Source organism: Ursus arctos, unplaced genomic scaffold, assembly GCF_023065955.2.
Source record: "Ursus arctos isolate Adak ecotype North America unplaced genomic scaffold, UrsArc2.0 scaffold_11, whole genome shotgun sequence".
Lineage (NCBI taxonomy): Eukaryota > Metazoa > Chordata > Mammalia > Carnivora > Ursidae > Ursus > Ursus arctos.
In genome coordinates this window covers 60,817,191-60,833,329 of record NW_026622775.1, presented here as the reverse complement: position 1 = coordinate 60,833,329, position 16,139 = coordinate 60,817,191, and the positions used below count along the sequence as shown (strand labels likewise).

At 36.1% G+C, this 16,139-nt stretch overlaps 1 pseudogene; it reads left to right on the top strand.

Annotated features, from left to right (window-relative positions):
- Positions 1-10,860: 10,860 nt before the first annotated feature.
- On the top strand, positions 10,861-11,391 carry LOC113270027 (translationally-controlled tumor protein-like; annotated as a pseudogene).
- Positions 11,392-16,139: the final 4,748 nt, after the last annotated feature.

Below are 16,139 nucleotides of genomic sequence, written 5' to 3'. Positions count from 1 at the left end.
TGAAAACAGAGGGTGGGGCGTCTTCCTGGCTCTGAGTGCTGCAGATGGAAGAACCCATTTGCTATCTCTGAAGAGAGACCTGTGTGACTTAGAGTGATGGAAAGAAAAGAGGAAGGTAGGCGAAAAGAACTGAAGGAACTCATTTCCTTTCAATGCCTCCGGATTCTGGAAGAGGACTGCTCACAGACCTCTGAGACATCCCACTAGAGGATCCCTTTACTGTACCAAAAGCACCCCTGAAGCCCCAGGTGCCAAGCACAAGCCACCTCTGACGCTGCTTCCACTCTTCTTCCTCTTCTTCTTTTTTTTCCCCTTTCTGTGCCATTTTTAAAAAAATGTAGGCGCTCCCAATCTTAGAAGTTGTGTGTGCCTGTAAGAGAAACCAAAAACTTGTGCTATATCGCCACCTTCTGGAAGGTAAAAGGAAGGCTCCTAATTAACAACTGGTTCAATTGTTAAAACCAAAGTAAACAAAACCTTCAATAAGAAAGTCTCGCTACTTGTGCTGGTGGCAACAGAGGCATTTATCATCAAACACTGTGAAAAATCACTATAATACAATGCTGTAGGCAGTACTAAATCTTTACATATCAATAACCATCTGATGTAAATGGATTAAACTCACCAATCAAAATGCACAGAATGAATGGATGGATACAAATGCAAGACCAAACTGTATGCTGCCTACAGAAGACTCATTTCACCTCTGAAGACATGCAAAGGCTCAAAGTGAAAGGATGGAAGATGATATTCTAAGCATATGGAAACCAAAAGAGGCAGGCATGGCCATACTTACATTAGACAAAATGGATTTCAAGCCAAAAGGTAACAGGAAACAGAGATCATTATATAATGACAAAGAGGTCAGTATGTTAAAAAGATACAACAGGGGCGCCTGGGTGGCTCAGTCGTTAAGCGTCTGCCTTCGGCTAAGGACATGATCCCAGAGTCCTGGGATCGAGCCCCACATCAGGCTCCTCCGCTGGGAGCCTGCTTCTTCCTCTCCCATTCCCCCTGCCTGTGTTCCCTCTCTCGCTGGCTGTCTCTCTCTCTGTCAAATAAATAAACAAAATCTTTAAAAAAATAAAAATAAAAAGATACAACAATTGTAAATATATACACTCCCAACACCATAGCATCAAAATATATTAAGCATATAATAAAAGACCTTAGGGAAGAAATAGACAACAATAAAATAATATTAGAGGACTCCATGATCAGCAATGGATAGATCATCCGGACAGAAAATCAACAATAAAAGATTGGAATTGAACGACACATTAGAACAAAGATGGATTTAACAGACATATAAAGAACATTTCATCCAGCAGCAGTAGAATACACATTCTTCTCAAGTACATATGGAACTTTCTCCAGGATAGATCATACGATAGGCCACAACACAAACCTTAGCAAACTCAAAAAGATTGAACTCATTTCAACTATCTTTCCTGATCACGATGATATGAAACTAAAAAAAAATTATCAACAAAAGGAAATGAGAAGATCTACAAAGAAACTAAATAATACACTTCTAAACAACGATTGAGTAAAAGAACAAATTAGAAGGGAATTCAAAAATTAACTCAAAACAAATTAAAATGGAAATATAACATATCAATTACTGTGGGATGCAGGAAAAGCAGTTCTGAGGGAAAAGTTAATAGAAATAAATAAATATAATAAGAAATTTGAAAGATCACAAATAAACAACCTAGGTTCAGACCTCAGGTAATCAGAAAAAAAAAAGAACAAAAGCTGGAAGTGAAGGAAGAAAATAATAGATATCAGGGTGGAAATAAATGAAATAGAGACAAGAAAAATAATACAAAGGATCAACTAAACTAAGAGCAGATTCTTTGAAAAGATCATCAAAACTGACCATTTAACTAGACTAACTAAGAAAAAATGGGAGAAGATTCCAATACAATTAGAAATGAAAAAGGAGACATTACATCTGATACTTCACAAGTACATAGAATCATAAGAGACTATTATGAACAGTTATATGCCAAAAATTATATAAGCTAGAAGAAATGGATACATTCTAGAAATACACATACTAAGACTGAATCAGAAGAAAATAGAAACCTTAAACAGACCAATAATGAGTGGAGATATTGACTCAGTAATCAAAAAATTCCCAACACAGAAAACTCTGGGACGAGAGGCTTCATTGGGGAAGAATTAACATTTTTTTTGAGAGGAATTAACAATTAAAGAAGAATTAAAACTTAAAGAAAAATTAATATTGATTCTCCTCAAACTCTTGCAAAATACCAAAGAGGAAGGAACACTTCCAAACTCATTCTATGAGCCTGGTATTTTCTGGTACCAAAACCAAATAAGGATACCACAAGAAAGAAAACTATAGATCAATATCCCTGATGAATATGGAAACAAAATTTTTCAAAAATTTTTTAGCAAACCGAGTAGAAGAATACATTAAAAGAATTGTACATCATGACCAAGTGGGATTTATTCCTGGGATGCAGAGAATGTTTTGATATACAAAAATCAATAAATGTAATATATTACATCAGTAAGATGAAAGATAAAAATCACATGGCCATCTCAATAGATGCAGAACAGCATTTGAGAAAATACACCATCCTTTCATGATAAAAATTCTTCACAGATTGGGTATAGAAGGAACACGCCTCAGTATAATACTAGGTATAATTACCAAATCTACTACTAACATTATACTCGATGGAAGAAAAACTGAAAGCTTTTCCTCTAACATCAAGAACAAGGCAAGGATGTCCACTCTCACCATTCCTATTTAATATAGTACCAGAAGTCCTAGCTAGAACATCTAGGCAAAACAGAAATAAAAAGCATCCAAATCAGAAAGAAGAAGTAAAATCATTGTTACTTGCTGAGGTATGATATTATATATAGAAAACCCCAAAGAGTCAATCAAAAAAACTGTTGGAATTAATCAGTGATTTTGCTAAAGTGGCAGGATACAAGATCAACATACGAAATCAGTTGCATTTCTTTACACAAATGATGAAACATCCGAAAAAAGATAACTATCCTATTTACAATAGCATCAAAAAGTGATAAAACACTTACTTAGAAATAAATTTAACCAAGGAAGTGAAATTTCTATACAATGAAAACTACAAAATTTTGCTGAAAGAAATCAAAGAAGACACAAGGAAATAAAAAGACATTCTGTGTTCATGGATCAGAAGAATTAATATTATTAAAATGGCCATACTCCCCAAAGCCATCTAAAGATTCAACACAATCCCCAACCGAATACCAAAAGCATTCTTCAAAGAAATAGAAGAGGCAATTCTAAAATTCATGTGGAACCACAAAAGACTACAAATAGCCAAAGCAACCTTGAGAAAAAGAACAGAGCTGGAGATATCACACTTTCACACATACAGAACAGCTAATATCCAACAAAGGAGCCAAGAACACTCAATGAGAATAGTGTTTTCAACAAATGGTGCTGGGAACAACTGAAGAAATGCATGCAGAACAATGGAATTAGATCCAAGCTACGCCACTCAAAAAAAAATTAATTGAAATGGATCAGAGACTGAAGCAAAAGACCAATACCATAAAACTTCTAGAAGAAAACATATGGTAGAAGCTCATTGATATTCAGCTTAGCAATTAATTTTTAAACAAGATGCCAAAAGCACAAACAACAAAAGCAAAAACCAGCCAATGGTACTACATCAAACTTGGAAGCTTCTGCCCAGCAAAAGACACAGCAAAATGAAAAGACAACCTACAGAATAAAAGAAAATTCTTGTAAACCATATATCAGATAAGGGGTTAATATCCAAAATATATAAAGAACTCAATTTAATAACAAAAGAATCAATCTGATTAAAAATATAGGCAGAAGGACTAAACATACATTTTTCCAAAGATGAGAACAAAATTGCCAAGAGGCACATGAAAAGACTTTTAACATCACTAATCATTAGGGAAATGGAGATCAAAATCACAACGAGATATCACCTCTTAGAATGGTCATCATCAAGAAGACAAGAGACAACAAGGGGTGGTGAAGATATGGGAAAAGGGAACCCTTATACGTTGTTGTTGGAAATGTAAATTGGTTGGACCACTGTGGGAAAAAATATGAATAATCCTCAAAGACTGTAAAAAGAGCTACCATACACTCCAGCCATTTCACTTCTTGGTATATGCCCAAAGAAAGTGAAAACAGGATTTCAACAGATACATGCACTTGCATGTGTATTGCAGCATTATTCACAACAGCCATGATATGGAAACAAACCAAATGCCCATCAATGGATGAAGGGATAGAAAATATGAGATACATAAACACAATGGAATCCAGCATGAGAAAGGAGAATATATTGCCATTTGTGACAATGTGGGTGGACCTTGGACACATTATACCAAATGCTTTGAGTCTGACAGAGAAAGACAAGTACTGTGTGATATAACTTATGTGGAATCTAAAACACTAAACCCATAAAAAACATAAAGTAAAATGATAATCACAGGGGATGGGAGAGATAACATTGAGTGTATAAGGATGCAAAATTGTGGTGAATGGTGAATAAGCCATATAAATCTAATGCACATTATAATGAAGATAAACAATAATATTGTACAAGTATACAATGTAATATCACTACATCAGCAATCATATTATAACATATGTGTCTAAAAGTAACACACTTTACAGTCTAAACACACAACATTAAATAACAAATGTATTCATTAAAAAAAAAAAACTGGAAAAAATCTAAGTGAATGAATTGTGGATAAAGATAGTAACCAGCTAAGAATATGCAGAAGGAATGACCAGTGAAGTAGGAGGTAAAGTGAGATGTTTGTCCAAGACAAAAATGACCAAAGTATTTCGAAAAGAAGAGAATGAACCACCATGTCAAAATCTCTAATAGCTCAAGTATGATAAAGAAAAAAAGTATATACATATTTTTAAAGAATTATTTATTTATTTAAGAGGGAGAGCTTGCACAAGCAAGGGAGAAGAGCAGAGGGAAGGGGAGAGATAGAGTGTCAAGCTGACTCCCCACTGAGCTTGGAGCCTGATGCAGGTTCAATGTGGGGCTCGATCCCATGACCCCAAGATTATGACCTGAGCTGAAATTGAGAGTCAGTCGCTCAACTGAGACACACAGACACCTCAAAATTGATATTTTGATTTAGCAAGAACTGCTTCAGTGGCACGATCAAAGAGAAAGCATGACTGAAGTGAATTTAAGAGCTGTTTGGAAGCAAGGTCTTGGAGGCCATGAGTATAGAAAACTATTTCAAAGATCTTAAGTGCAAATGAGAATAAAATGGATCCAGAGAGGAAGAGGAATTGGGATCAAGGGAGGATTTTCATGAGATAGGGAAAGAATCAATATGGTTAGTTATCTAATTGAGAGTGGGAAGTGAGCAAGGAAGGGATAGAGAAGAGAGAATTGCTGAAATAATGTTTCAGAGTAAATCAGAGGGAATTAAATCCAATGCAAACTTAGAAGATTTGGCTTTGTATTTGAGCACAATTACTTCTATGATTACCAGAGAGAGGGTAGAATTGTTTGGTACAGGTATCAATAGATGGTGTTGGGAGTGTCTTTTGATTGTTTTGATTTCCCCTGTGATATGTAATCTAAACCAATATATTGATTATGTATATAGATATCTATATCTATATATCTATATATCTATATATCTCATTCTCTTTCCCTTTGAGTAGCTGATACCTCCAAAGTTAATCACAGTTGAAATATCTGTTGTAGGAGATGGATTCTGCCTAACTTTGAATTCAGCATGACTGGAATAAAACATTGTGTAGTCTTTTTTCTGACTTCTTTTACTCCCCACTCTTGTCCATGAAATGTGTTCATATTATTGTGTGGAATTAGTTCTTTTTGTTATTACTGTTTTACTTTATGGTTGTTGCACAGAATCCCATTGTGCAAATTTTATATTTTATTTTTCCATTCTATTGCTGAGAGAAATTTGGGTTATTTCCAGGTTAGGGCAATTTTAAGTAAAGCTTCTGTGAGCATTCTTGTACATGTTTTTGGTCCACTTAAACACTTCTTGATGTTTACATATACGGTCAAACTCATGTATTCATTAGAGTTCTTTTTTTAAATTTCTGAATTATTTCCATTACATCCAGTGTTAATTGCTAATTGCTGCCACTTTGGTCCTTCACTTTGTTATTTTCAGGTTTTCTCATATGCCTGGTCATTGTTCGTTTTCTGTTTTCCTTTATGAATAAAGGATACTTGAGTTTAATGTAGATAACTTGAAAGGGTTATTTCTATCAATATTTACCTATGAGGTTTCTATATTTCACAATAGAAAGTTGAAGGGTTCAATGAATCTGCATGAAAACATAATTATCTCTTTCATAGAGCATGGAAAAACAACAGACAGAAAAAGGAATCCTTCCAAATGCCAAATTGTGGAAGATTATGCAGCAAGGCACAATGCCCTCATTAGGCTTGCTGACAGTCCTAAATCTCCACACACAGTTCCTTAGTTTTAACCGAAAGTACATATTTTTCATTCACACTGGGAATGAGTATATAGAATTAACAGATTACAGATATGTAGCATACATATTACCATCATTCCTACCTTGTTCCTACTTTTCTTTCTTTGTAACTTTCTGACGCTCTGAAAGGAAGTATGGTTTCCATGTCTGACTAGACTTCCTCTGAAAATTCTTGTTACAAAATTCTTGTTAGTTTGATGATGTTGTGAACTCTTCCAGTCCTCCTCCAGTTGTACTGTTTTAAATTATTCTTATGTTCTTTATTTACTGACATTCCAACTGTGTTAAGGAAGGTTCTCAGAGTACCATCTTGAATTGCTGTATTTAGGCTTTGTATGCCTGTGTGTGTGTGTATGTGTGTGTGTGTGCGCACATGTGTGTGTGTGGTTTTATTGCACACTGCTTCTTGAAGGCAGAATTATTTTCTCTAGCACCTCAAACCCGTAAACCACTCAATTCCATCAAAACTTACATCCATGGGTTGTATCAGCATTTGAATAACATTTGCCTGTGCATGTCATCTATTCCCTGTCTACCCACTAGTCCAATTTAAATGTCATAGTCCAATTTTGTTTTATTTTTTTTCCTTTCCTATTTATTCAACTCCTTGGTTTCTTACTCTGTAGTCTTACTCTGTAAGTTGTCCCCATCTGGAACAAATATAACCATATTTGAGACCCATTATCTATAGGCTAATTGTCTGCTCATGTTGCAGACCTATTACGCTCCTCTTATTAGAATTTGAGCTCCACCAGAAATTTTGTAATATGCACAGTACCAAGAACCGTTGTGATGTCATATATGGACTATCAAAAGTATTTCATAATTGTGAAATAAATAAATGATCTTTTAATCTTTGGATATTGAATTCCTAAAATGTCTCTAGATCTTGATTAGAAACTCAATATTTTTGCTGAACTACAAAATAATTTCATACTACTTTTTCTTTTTAAAAAATTATTTATTTGAGAGAGAGAGAGCAAGCGGGGGGGGGGTGCGCAAAGGGAGAGGGAGAGAGAGAATCCTTAAGGAGAATCCCTGTTGAGCATGGAGCCCAACATGAGGCACTATCCCAGCACCCTGAGATCATGACCTGAACCAAAATCAAGAGTCAGGTATCCAACTGACAGAGACACCCAGACACCCCACATAGTAGTTTTCCTATTTCCCTTTTACTAATATAATTCTTACATATATTTTACCTGCTAATTACAAATTAAATGCATCCCATTATCTCTTAAAGTTCATACATTCTAAACAATTTAGAGCCCATATAAATACTGGGAGATCACAGAATTATTTCATTATATTCTGTATTTACACTTTACATCTTCCTTCATTAAATTTCAGCATTCCCCATTAATTACATTGTGAGGAATCCTCTCAAATGTTTTTATAAAGATGACTTCAGCCAAACAATATAAACAAAACAGAACAAAAATCTTTGTGTTGCCAGAAGTGGCTTTTGTGTTTTACCTGATTTGCTTGCTACTCTTGATTCATCAGAGCAGTTTTATCATGTCTCTACTTGCAAAACTTGAGATTCGGCAAACTGACATACACTCATGGAACAAACTGGCTGTATGTTCCTCATGGCATCCCCTGATTTATATGTTATCTTAGTTTTCACATCATATTTAAAGATACATCGTTTTGGGTGCCTGGGTGGCTCAGTCAGCTGTGTCTGCCTTCTGCTCAGGTCATGATCCCAGGTCCTGGGATTGAGCCCCGTGTAGGGCTCCCTGCTTAGTGGGAAGCCTGCTTCTCCCTCTGCTCCTCTCTCTCTCTGTCAAATAAATACATAAAATCTTTTTTCAAAAAGAAGCATAGTTTCTATTTCATGAGGACAAAGCTTGTTTTAACTTACGGGTTCAAACAAGTTTACTTCTATTCTCTGAGATCAGCACAGCATCTCAGTACTCCTACATGGTAGAAGATAAACAGCAAGTTGATACATTAGAAAAAATACTGTTCGTTAAGTCATTTATGGCCACCAAATAAGACAAATATGTGAATTCCTGGAAACTACCTCATATTTCACAGTTTTCAATATCATTATTTCATTTGTCAAATGAAAAGCTGTCTGAATTTTTATACTCAGTACATGAATTCTTACATAAAATGCCCTAAAATTTGGAGGTAACTTTACCCTTTGGGAACTAAAAAGAAAGACTGGGATTTGATTGATAAACATGTGACAGTCCTAAATCTCCACACACAGTTCCTTAGTTTTAACCCAAAGTACATATTTTTCATTCACACTGGGAATGAGTATATAGAATTAACAGATTACAGATATGTAGCATACATATTACCATCATTCCTACCTTGTTCCTACTTTTCTTTCATTTATGAAACAAGCAAAAAAGAATAATATAGCCTGATTTATAGTGTTAAAGTAAGTGATGAAAAATCTCTCTCACTGGATTGATTATAATATCCATGTGCCCACAGTTTTGAAAAAGGCCAGAGAAAGAGCCAGAATTTGAAATTGTTCATCCACCTGTTTTTAGAATAGAGGCACTCAGCCACCTATATGAGTGATTCCAGTGGTAGAGAGGTAAATATTTATCTGCACTAGTCAACTTGTTGCAAGAAACAGTACATAAATGGCGAAAGGGTGTAACTATAAATTAGCCAGTATTCCTGTTGGTCTTTTAATGCCCTGTACTGAATAATACATTAGCACGCCAACAAAGTTGTGTTCTTTTTCCTGAAAATCTCAGATCCAAACTCTGGACTGCGATCAGCTAACTAACCTACAACTATTCTGTTAAATATGTTGACAGTGGAAAATTTTCAGTATGAGATTCTTTTCATTTTATTTTATGTATCAGTCCCTGAGATAATCTGTGATATGTGTACAAATTTAAATCCCCCTGATCCTCTCTGCCTAATTCTATTGATTATTCTGATCATCTATTTTTTTTTCTGATTCTATACCACTATAGTTCTTAATTCAAGTAACATATTGCTAAGCGAGGGAAAAAAGTGTGTTCAGTAATCTTACAGAAGGGCAAAGAGTGAATGGACTCCAATATGTCATGTGGTTGCAGGAGGGCATGGATGGCCCTCATAATCTTAGAGGTGCATATGATGTGATTCAACTCCAAATGACCATGACTTTTTCTAGCCAGAGGTTTAGGCATAAGTCTGGGAGCCGTATTTTACCAGGGTTGGTAGTACAAATATATGCAGTCTTTATTCTGACTCCCACAGTGATCATTCTGCCTCTCATCTCTCTGTGTATTGGCTCCTTCAATTTAGTTTGGATCGGTCTTCCCAAATCCATCTTTTGTATCTCTGAGTTTTCACATGTCTTGTCCTGTTTTTACAGAATGGCTATTCACAATGGATTTTTTCTGTTCTTTTCAGTGCTGTATTACCTAGGTTTTCTTTTCTGTATTTGTGAGGCTTTTATCACTTTCTTTAGCTCTTGCAGAAAACTTGCATTGTCTTAGATTTGCATCATATCACAGACAAGAATCTTGTCAAATGTTCTTCTTTCTCAAAACATAGTTCCTTATCATTCTAGGTGTGAATAAGATCCTTAATTTCCGGGGACCATAACTGCTTGAACTTTGCTTAAGAACTCCATACAGGAGTGGGCAGAGAGGAGAGCCAGGACATCAGGCAGCTGTGATCTTGTCACTCTTCTGTCACTTTCTCATCCACCGTCCTGAGTCCATGTCCTTACTTCTGCTCAGGAGGACATTAGTTTACTAGCAACAAAACCACATGAGGTTTCTGCATCTGATGGTTTACCTATGTTCAGCTGTCAACAGTTGGTGCTTAAAGGCTTGAACCATTATCTCTTTTTATTTTTCGACACAAAATGCCTATTTCTGGCATAAATGAAGTATATATGCAGTTTTATTTTTTTCTCCACCTCTAATATTTGGCATAACTTTGTGTTCTGCCTTTGCCACCCTGCACTCCACACACCTGCCATTTCAAATAAGAGCAGGTTGATTTGGTCCTATGGGATATACCTGGTTTGAGAGAATTCTAGGTTTTTTTTATGTTTAAAAAAAATGTGTCGACTCATAGCATTCTCCTTTGATTGGGTAAAAAATTTACCATTTTTTTGACTGGTTTTATAAATCATTGCTTGTTTCAGTGTTTTTTCCCCCCCTTTCAAATCTTCAGTTATCTTTTGCTGTGTTAAAAAACAAAACAAAACAAAAACAAAATGAAAAAACAGAGACAAAAACTTGCCTTTCCTCCTGGTGCCCTCTTCCACTCAGTGCAGCTCTGGCCACACCACACAAGCTCAGGCTTCCCGGCTCCTTCTAAGCTCACACCACAGTCATGTTTCTCCAGCTGCCATCATGATCGTCTACCAGCACCTTATCAGCCATGATGCGATGTTCTCCACCTTCTACAAGATCCGGAAGATCACGGAGGTGCTGTGCCTGGAGGTAGAGGGCAAGATGGTCAGTAAATCAGAGGTTAACATTGATGACTCGCTCATTGATGGAAATGCCTCCACTGAGGGCCCCGAGGCCCAAGGTACCTAAAGCACAGTCATCACTGGTGTTGATATTGTTCTGAACCATCACTTGCAGGAAACCAGCTTCACAAAAGAAGTCTACAAGAAGTACATCAAAGGTTACATGAAATCAGTCAAAGGCCAACTTGAAGAACAGAGGCCGGAAAGAGTAAAACCTTTTATGACAGGGGCTGTGAAACAAATCAAGCACATCCTTGCAAATTTCAAAAACTACTAGTTCTTTATTGGTGAAAACATGAATCCAAATGGCATGATTGCTCTGCAGGACTACCATGAAGATCGTGCGAACCCATATGTTATTTCCTTTAAGGATGGTAAAATGCATTTTGACTCCTTTGAGAGAATTTAAATTTAGTTTAATACATATTTAAATCCATCCTGTATAGTGTCCTGGAGAAGCTAAATCCTGGTGGTAGAACAGTGCTAGAAAGCACAAGACGGCCTGCAGACAACTCCTACAGTGAAAAATTACTTCTGGGACTGGAGTATAAAAAACAAGAACCCAAAGTCTTTAAACTGAGCTCAAGTAAAGGGAAAGATTGTACTTATAACTATGCCAACATTTGAAGTGAATTCCTTACATATTTCAACATCTACAAGGAGAAGTAGTTAACTCTGGAAGAGATTACCAAAAGAAAAAAAAAGACTAATACAGTTGAAAAAAATAATAAATCTTGGGACTAGGTATCTGAAATCATCAACATTTACTTTCCTCCTGAATCTGTAATGTTCAATTAACATACCATTTCTCTCTTCCACTAGGTGATAGCTTCCACAGTATGGAGCAAATGAAGTAAGGTTGCTGGCTTCTATGTCTGGTATCCAAACAGTAGGAATCAAAAAGCTGATGCCTGGGACATCTCCAGCTCTTTAGAAATCATCATGTCTATCTGGTCTTACATGTGACTTTTACAGCATGACAATGTAAGGTATGTTCAACTTCCTACTTATCAGCACTGGGCTCTCATGGTCCATATGTTCAGGGAGATAAACCAGGTAGAAACTGTAACACCTTGCATAACTTAGACTAGGAAGTTATGCAGGGTCACTTCAGCCAGATCGTTCATTAGAAGCTGGTTACTAATGCCAGCTAATATTCAAGGGCATGTCTCTCCTTGGAGGAGCATTGATATACCATTGATAGATATACCATGGGTATATCATGGATAGAAGATAGATAGAGGTAGATTGCTGTAGCCATCTCTATAGAGTACAGTAATGAAATTTTTGGCTTTCTTTGCAGATCCATTTATTTCATTCTTTGCCCCAAGTGAGTCCCTTACATTTCGTAGTCATAAGAAGACCCTTTCCATATTAAGAGATCCTCTAAATTTGCTAACAATAATAAATGAAATAATCATAGGACTTGTGGGTACAAAAGCAAGATTGGCCAGATCTGGGAAAGAAGAGAATAAAACCAAAATAAACAACTGGTATTAAAGACTCATGAACAAAAATAATTCCAGGGTGATGTTTAAAGCCATCAGACAAACCAAAGAATAAAATAATAAATAGACTCTCAGAACAAAAATGTCCTGCTGACTTGGAATTGTCCCATCAGGTTATGATAATTTGAGGAGAAGAGGAAGACACAGAACAATAAGCACAAGGCTGGGCCAGGTGTACAGTTAAAGGTAAAGGAATTTGAGAGCTATGGACAAAACAGTAGTATTTGCATTGCAAAACAGCTAGGTTCCTTTTTACTGTGTTGAGGAGTTTTTCCCAGGATGTTGCTGATTATGGGTACCCTTGACAGAAATAGTGTTTACAAAGGTTTCCTACTATTATGGTCTTTGGATTTCTTATTTGTGAGATGGTCTCACTATCTTAGCATCCTTACCAGGAAACAACAAAAGCATAGAAGGGAAATCTGAATCAAGTTAATTTACCAACAAAAGAAAAGGAAATTCCTGAAAGCTTCCTTAGATAAGATTTCTACACTTTAACTTCTTTGGCTAGAGAACGAAGAGAGACAGGAGTGCCCAGGAAAGCTTCCAAGTGATTTTGCGTTGGGCATGAAAGCCAAAATAGGCATGCAAGGGGTTGCATTTGATATAAGACCTGGATTTGGAAGGAGCTAACCCATTGGAAGAACTCTGCCAGCTCTTCCCTAAAGTCTTTACAAGTACCACAGCCGAAATAGGTGGAAACCCCATCTGCTACAGGCCAAATGTGAAGCAGCCAGGAGTAAAGCTGCCCAGGAGAGGGCAGTGATTTAGGGAAGATCATGAAGCCAACATCTCCATAATACTCAAGTCACAAATAATACGAAACAATAACAGCTGCAGTAGATACAGTTACAGGCTTGTAATTTTGTTTTTTTCCAGGTTTCTAGCACATGTTTTGAGGAAACATTGGGTAAATTAATCATCTAGCTTTCTCCTTTTGGCCTATCCTCAGGTAAGAGGGATGTAGGGATACAGCTTGTACTACTGAACCCATAGGTAAAAGATGTTCCCATGTCTATTCCCTGGCTAAGAAACGGGTGTTTGACCTAGGTCCACCAATCAGATGCTCTTGACTACAATTTTGAGTCTTGAATATAGAGGACTGCAGAAGCACAGAGACTGCTTGCAATCATTCCCATGACTAAGAAAAGATTACTAAGATAAAGTATCTAAGGTATGTATATACATATATATAACATGCATACACATAAATTCACATTCTCTCTTTTATTTATGATCTATTTATCGATCTATCATCTATCTCCCCATTTCTTGAAATTCTTGGCACTGGTGATCTTTACCTCCTGTTTAAATTGACTTTTACATTTGCAGGATTTTCTTCTTCTTTCAGGGTAGTCCTTAAGAGAGGCTTTCAAAACTACCATACCTAAAGGAGTTGTTTGCTCCATGGCATGGAAGTAAGATATAAGTATACTTGTTTTAAAATATTGGTAAGCTTCCATATCAGTTGGTTATCTGTATAATATTAATTTTGAAAGTGTAAGAGTAATAAATTATATAAAGTATAATATCAATAACTTGAATTATAAAATTACCACTAATTATAATGAATTTTTACTTTAGTTTTAGCTTATTGTCATTGCATATGAGTAGTAAGCATGGAGGATGTTGATATTTATAAAAACAAAATTATTGGAATATTAAAAATAAATATCCAGACTTAAGGGATAATCCTGCGAGAATAAGTATTTTTGTATTCTCCTTAAATATTAAGTCATAAATCTTTGAATCTTTCTGATGCAAAATTGGAGCAGCTTAGAGCATTTCTAATGCCAATTAAAGTATGGACAAAACAAAATAATTTTTAAAAAGAAACTTCATTTTAATAAGTGTTATTTTACCAGTGTTGTCAATACTTTAACTTTACAAAGAGAGCAATATTTAGTTATTAAAACTGAAAATTTGACAAACCATAAAAATGAGAGAGCCTATAAACTAAATAAATGAAATTGCTAAAGGATGTAGACTATTTTACAGAATTTGGAAGTGATATGGTTTAATAATTTGAAAATGTGATGTGAAAAATAGGGTGAAAGCCTTTTAATTTGTTAACTTTTAATGCTTGGTGAAAAATGGTAAGCTGTATAGGATGAAAAAATACAATTTGTCGAAATTGACATATGATATGCTATTTTAATAAACAATTCACATGATTTAGGTGCTTGTAAAAATAATGGACTTATATACATAACAATTACACGTGATATCTAATAATTATGAAAAACTTAATGTTATTTCCATAAGTTCATCAGTGTCTGGATATTCTGACTGAGACACTTGAATCCAGAGTGCCCCTGGACACAGTGTTTGAATCTTTTTTAATTTTTGTCTGCACACATGTCCTTGGTGATCTAATTCTGTTTCATGGCTTCCTTTACCATCTCAAAGTTTAATAATTTGCAGCTTGTTCCAGGATGCTTTCCCTGAATTCCAGTTTTTTATATCCATCTGTAATAGACACCACCATTTGTACAGACAAGAGATGTCTCATATTAACACATCCCAGCTGAGCTCTAAACCAAACTCTAACACCTGAGCCTCCTCCACCAAACACACACACACACACACACACACACACACACACACACACACGGCCTCTCTATTTCTCTTTTCATTTTCAATTTATGCTGTCCCTGTCCTGGATTATTTTTATAGTCTATAATTAATCTTTTCTATTTATTCTCTTCCTCCTTCCATCTATTTTCATAGTAACAGCCATTATGGATCTGTTAAAATGGAAGCCCACTTTATTACAATACTGCTTATTATCAAAATGTCATTCACTGAGAATCACCACTAACCGGCCAAACTTAGAGGTGTGAGATCGGGCCTTGCAAAGTCTGGGTCCCTATTTATTCCTCACAGACCTTGGATGCCACTGCTCTCACCTGTGCTCACTATGTGGCCTCTCACACACACCTGACATGCTTCTACCTGAAACCATTGCTACCTTGGGATTTTTGCTTCTAGGTGTGGTCTTCTCTACCCACAATATTTACAATGTAGTAGTACCCTTAACTCTGTACTCTGCTTTCCTATGTAATTTTTCTTTAGAACATTATTACTGTCTGAAATACTACGTATTCCTTACTTAGTTTTGCTTAGTTTCTGTCTTCCTCACTAGACTGTAAACTCCAGGAGAGGACAGAATTTGACCTTTTGTCTAGTGCTATTCCCATATCTAGAATAATGCCTGGAGCATGACCAGAGCTGAATAAATATATACTAAATCAGTGAATGAACATTGGTTGTCAGCAGACATAAAAATTCACCTTGAAGGACGTCCATGTCCTGACCTCCAAACCTGTGCATGTGCTACTTTACGTGACAAAAGGATTGTGCTGATATGATTAAATTAAGCGTCTTGAGATGAGAAGATTATCCTGCATTATCCAGGATATCCCCTGTAATTACAAAGGTCTTCATAAGAGAAAAGCAGAGGGGTCAGCATCAGAGAAGGAGATGCAACCACAGAATACGGGGTCAGAATAAGAGAGAGATTGAAAGAACTTCACTGCTGGTTTTGAAGATGGAGGAATGGGTCAAAAAGCCTGGGAATGCCGATGATGGCTAGAAGCTGGAAAAGACAAAGGAAAGGACTCCCCCTAGAGTTCCAGAGGGAGCATGG